This window comes from Pinus tabuliformis, chromosome 2_1 (assembly GCF_031772625.1).
Source record: "Pinus tabuliformis cultivar Carrire ecotype Pingquan chromosome 2_1, CPIR1, whole genome shotgun sequence".
Classification (NCBI taxonomy): domain Eukaryota; kingdom Viridiplantae; phylum Streptophyta; class Pinopsida; order Pinales; family Pinaceae; genus Pinus; species Pinus tabuliformis.
The window spans coordinates 261,969,026-261,975,262 of NC_142299.1; the positions used below are offsets into that span (position 1 = coordinate 261,969,026).

The 6,237-nt window shown below is 37.6% G+C and overlaps 1 pseudogene; it reads right to left on the reverse strand.

Annotated features, from left to right (window-relative positions):
- Positions 1 to 2,721: 2,721 nt before the first annotated feature.
- On the reverse strand, positions 2,722 to 3,408 carry LOC149199740 (uncharacterized; annotated as a pseudogene).
- Positions 3,409 to 6,237: the final 2,829 nt, after the last annotated feature.

Sequence of the window (6,237 nt, forward strand, 5' to 3'; positions counted from 1 at the left end):
CAGGATCCCGATCGAGATGTGGGCCGATAGCTAGGAGAGTAAGGGTGTAGTAATGAAGGGTACCTGGGCACTTTATACCGCCATCCCCCACATGCTCAGGGTAGGGGGTGCCGTGATCGTTGGTATGATTGCATGCTGGGGAGGTGGGAAAGCTGGCAAGATTGGAGGCAAGGCAGGGTATAACAGAGAGAGAGGCATTTCGACGTGTAGTCTTAGCATGTTAGCTTGTGGAGAAGGGTTGTGGCTTAGAGCTGGTGGAGAATGTCGAAACGCAAAGAACCAGGTCCTTCAACAAACTCCTGCGGACTATGGCTATGTTATTTGGCTCCACCTAAAAATTGTAATTATGATCTTACTCAGGTTTAGCTGGGGTGCAAGGGGTTTTGTCTAGGGGATAGGAAATTGTTGGTAGCAATGGGGCAGGCAACTGTTCGCCATGGCCTGGTCATGCATCTTTATATTATGCCAAATGGGTGAAACCCATGATAGCTTGGGGTAAATTTCTTGCTGTTAGGATGGGAAGCTCCGCGCTCTGGGAATAAGGGTGGGGGGAAGCTTGATTGTTTCATCGTAATGTAGGAGGGGCATTTGAGCATAGTAGGGGGTAGGGGTAAGCAACTCGTAGGCGACCTGAGATGCAACTATACCCGAGTCTTGCAATGTAAGCACTGGGCTATGTGGAACCCATGTTGGAGTGATGGCAGGGCCAAAAAGTCTGGATGGAGACCTAGTTAGGGGGAACGGAGAGGCAAGAATTATAAGGCTGAGGCAAAGGGGGAAAGATACCTGAACCATAGCTAGCACCTAACAAAACACAAGGGGGGTTTGGGAGATCGGCTTGGGCATGGGATGGTAGACTTGCATGTGACTAGAGAAATAGAAAGAGGGTAATGGGCGTTCCAAGGGGTAGGGGATAGGGCCTCTCCCATAGGGGGTTGCTGGGTCCAACCCACCCGAGCATGAGCGTGGGAAGGAATGGCAGAGAGGAGAAGCAAGGAAAGAGGTACCTTGCTGCAAGAAATAAGGAATGATTAAGCTGGTGTATAATTTCAATTTTTTGTTTAAATCTAACTAACTACGGCCGTCATTAGTGCTTAGGACAACAGGTAAGGCTCGAGCTGCGCAAGGCCATGGGCGTTGTAAGAGAGGCTCGACTCCCAGGAAAGATAAGGGGCTGAGCATGTCGAAGCCACGCAAGGGCAGAAAATCAGTAGAACATCTCATAACAGAGGCGGCAAAGGCTTATCGAGAGGGGATGAATGTGGGCGTCCAGAAATTGCTAGAAGAATGGGAAGAGGAAGTGAAACAAGGAAGTGAGACAGAGGAAGAGATGGAAAACTGGAGGACCTTAGTCCTGGATTCAAAAAACACCTGCGGAAGAATCACTCAATTCAAGCAAACTATGTACTTGTATTGGCTAATGAAGAGTTTATTAGGCAAGGCTATGGAGCAAATCTCATTGGGAATGGCGGTGACACTACAAGGAATGCCTAACTACAAGAAGGATATGGAGAAAATCCATATTAAGTTGGACATTATTGACCACTATATACCTTGCATCCTGGAGTTGTATGGTATGCCAGGAGCATCTACCACCTTTTGCATCTGTCTCTGAGGAACAGAAGGATTAGAATCCTACACATGCATAATTTTGTCTTATGCGGGTAGCCTTTAATTTCCATGTTGCAATAATCAATTTAAATAGTTACGTAGTATTTTGTGATGAAGTAGAAACATATATAGAATGGCTGGAAAGACGAAGATAGTATTGTTTTTGGATGGCATACAATGTTGACCCATGGTCAACAAAGTTGGTTTCCCTCTGAGGCAAGTTGAGGCCACTTAGTTTCTCTGTGTGGTGTAAACTTGTTTATGTTTAATAGAAAATGGAATGGTCCTGCCAAGCTTAATAAAAAATTAACAAATGTAATTATATATTTAAACTTTTTAAGGTGAATAGTGTCACCATTATAGTCCAATTCTATTCCATTTGGGATCTTGTGCACCTGCCATTTATTTTGAGCTAGTGACCTCCTGGGAAGTCCTGGTTACTGGGTGCAAGCCCCGGAAGTGATGATTGATGCTATGTGATTCGTTCTCCACATTTCATTAGTTTCAATCCCACTTCTTCACCCCTGTGAGCATCACCCGATGCAATGAGTGCTAAGTGAACTATTCAAAAATCATGAGAAATTAGTCAGTTACGACTACCTCTCATGGAAATGGTCATACGTTTGAATGACTTACTTAACGCAGTTGAATCCCAAAAATGATCTAATATAATGCACTGCGTAAATCCCCCATACTTAGATTTTGTTTTTGCTATATGTAAACGTTTGACGACGAACCTTAAGTTGAGTATTTTTTTTAACGGGAAAGGAGAGTTAATTGGACCTCATATATATGTCATCCCAAAACATTAGACATTGATTTTCCTCCTCAGAATAGTTTTATCATGTGTCCCAGATATACTCTTGTCTACATAAACTTGTGCCTAAGTGCTTTGGTTTCATCGTTTTGCAGCGAGTGGCGGTTGATGCCATTCAAAAAAATCATAATAGCCGATTTCAAGCCTAAAATCAGTGCAAACTGTTCAAGGAGACCATGTACGTTTAATCGTACCACAAATCTCGGCTGATCTGTAGTGAATTTAATCAAAGCAGTTGGCAAAAAATAAGAAACATACATTCAATCGATTACGAATATAGATCAGATGTTATGTTAAGATCTCATAATTTTGAACATAAGCTTGTTCACATTAATCTTCTCCTTTTCTTAGATTGTATCAAGTTTCGGTCTCCAGCGTTGGCCTCTGCACTTAACCAACTGAGTATACTCTTTTTGTAATTCAGGGGTATTGCAGAGCCGACCTGGCTCATAGACTGCAGAATCACCGCCCAGTGAATGGCCGCCTTCATCAGCGTTAAGCCTTCTGTCTTCCATAAGCTTTGAAATAAACTCAGGGCAGACTCGGATCCGAAGGCCTCCACCAACGTCACCTTTCTGTATCTCAAACGGCTGGCAGAAAACGGAAGCACGTTCGATACTGCGAAGCGGAGCTGAGAGGCGAGCAGTGGAAGTAGGTGGAGCTTTTTTGTGTGGCGGCGGCCATATTAAGGAAGCCAGCGATAGGAGAGATAGCGGAGAGTGAAAGAAGTGTTGGGGTAGAAGGAAGTATTTGTTACCCACCTTCAGTTGCTCATCTGGAGAAAGAGTGGGCGTCTTCTGCCCGATGTAGAATGAATCGGAGTGACAGACTAAACATTGAGGGTATTCTTCAATAATCTCGGAGGCGCAGAGGGGTTTATGAAAGATTTGAACTGTGCCATCTGAACAAACTAGCTGCATGGTTTTCTCTTTGTCCTTCGTGCTCGTGCCCACCGAAGAGCAGGACGCCAAATTGCCCATACTTTTTCCTTTTCCTTATTATCAAGAACCAGAGTAAACAATTGATATAACAAGAAGGAACGCTAAATAATCTGGAGAACAGAAAAGAGACCCGGATTGCATATATAAGATTAAAAGTTGAGCAGTGAAGCAGACCTCATCCTTTGACAACGCCCGATCTGTCTTTCGCGCTGTCAAAACTTTATCTGGTCCAATTTCTTCGGGAAGAGCGAGAACGTGGGATTGACTTTTACGTAGGCTAGTTCTTTTCATTGAATTTTGAACGCAAAATTGCACTCAAATGGGTATCACGCACAATTTTATTATAAACTTGCCCCCAGTTTTGATCACAGAATAGTTCAAACAAGGCTCGGCCGGCGTGGAATGGTCATGGATGGAGAAAGCATGCGATTATTGATTTGAATGTCTTTTCAAAGAAGTTGATGGCTGTTCAAGGGTTGGCATTGACAAAATTTAAACTAATTATTATATAGAGATTAGGCCACAATTGGTTTGTTATAAATCTAATCCATCTTAATAAAACATTATGAATATAATTAATTGTGTATCATTGTGCAACAATAATGTGTGATGAAGCTCCAAGGGTTAGCTCAGTTGGTCAAAATCAGTGCTTCGCCATTAGGAAGTTACAGGGTTCATTCTCCCATAAGCCCTTGGGGTTAGGCTTAGCTAGCGGGCCACGGGGCTAGATTCCCTTCAAGTCCAACGGGTTAGCTAGTAGATTGCTGGGCTAAAGCTTAGCTAATGAGCCATGGGGCTAGATTCCGTTTAGATGGATTAGCGGCTTAATTAATACCACCTGTTAACCAAAATGTCCGTGAACCATAGCCTTAAAAAAACCAAAAAAAAATATGTGATGGATGAGGAAAGTCGACCCTCGTTGAGTATACGACTCCAAATACTTGTGGCGATTTTACCGTGTCTTGCTTGGGAAGAGCATGTTATAAACTTACTTGCGAGCTTTGGAATTATAATGTGAGGGGAGCAAGTCCGCTTATTGGATTATAAAATCCCACACGTAAGCAAACACGTGGAAACAAGACTTAGGAGACCATGATTGTATTTTGATCTCGTGACTTAAATAATTCAGTTTACTTTTCAAATTAATTTTGATATGTTACAAAATATTAAAATTCAATTATATAGCTTTAAAAGAGGTGTTATTGTGAGCTATCGGTTACTTATTTGATTTCATATTATTGGCTATTTGAAATTAATTTGCATTTACAATTGTAAATTTTTTTTAATATAGGATAGATTTGGAGTTTTTATATAATCCTATGCTGGATACATGAGGAAAGGGATGTATTTTTATATTATTTTATGTTGAATATATGATCAAATGTATATATTTATCTATTATAAAAATGTTTAAACTATTTTTTTTTATTTTTCTGGGGAAATTTTTAATTCTATTAAGTCCAGGAGTTGCTTTTGTTGATTTTAATGGGACAATATGTAAAATGATATAGGGTGAAGTTTTTATCTCTTTAAGTAAAAGAGATATTAGTGGTCTTCAATATATAAAAGGAGGACATTGAGGTGGATTTTGATCCACCTATGTATGTGTATGTCACAAAATTATAAACATAATCTTTATATAGTATAATTATACATTCAACCACTACTTCATGATGTGCTCATGTTTTAAGGGATAGATCCTTGTAGAATTGAATCTTGCTAAAGAGTGAAAAAATCCCAACTTTTTAGCCACTAAATCCATCCCAATTAGACTGCTTTCAATTGCTTGATATATAAAGTTGATATTTAGATATGTATTTAAAGTTAATATTGAAATATTTTATTTACAACTTACATCAAAATACTTTTTACTATTAATATTTTTTAAAATACCATGTTTCAGTTGGTAGTAATTCAACTTCCTCTTTATATCATCAAAATACATTTTATTATTAATATTTTTTTAAATACCATGTTTCAATTGGTAGTAATTCGACTTCCTTTTCATATCAAGAAGTAGAAAGTACGTATCATCAGAATACTATTTTTTTTATTTTCTATTACTTTATTGCTCTTTATATATGTAAAAGTGAAACATGTTTTTGGCTATAAATATTTTTTTAAATGTTGTGAGCCCCATTTTCAACATCTAAAGAATTACACATCTCCCTTGTATTCTAGCTATAAAAAAATATTTCAGCATAACTAAACATATCATGATTATTTTATTTATTAGAAATGACAATTATTTGGCTACATTCATAGGTGAAAATTTCTAAGAAATGATGAGTGTGGTTGGTTATTTCTATTTGATCATGTACCTTTATTTAGTTTAATAGACAAAAGTTTCCCTCAAAAAAAGTTGTGAGCTACCTCTACTTACTAAATAATTCACAAATGGAATATGCTTGAGTTTATATTAGATATTTTAAAAATAGAAATTCATAAAAAAAAATTCAAATAGTTGACACTCATACATCTTCTATTTCCAAAATATTTTAAAATTTACAATTGAAACAAGGATAATTCCTAAAAAGTATTAATTTACACTAAAAAATATTATTAAAAAAAAATATTAATTTACACAAAAAAATATTATTAAAAAAAGCTATTCACAAATATCAGTGGAGATCCATTTGAATTTTGGATGCATTATGCATCAATAAATTTAATATACATATATGTTGTGTTAGAAATAATTAAGAAATAATCTAATTGATAGGAGAAATAATCTAATTAGAAATTTTGTAGGTTTCGAAGAGTACGTTATCATATTTTTTTAGGAGTTAATTGTTGTCTAAATTTTCCTATCAATTGTAATGCATTGTCGAGTAATATATCATCAAATGATTGTTTTTTAGATTGAAT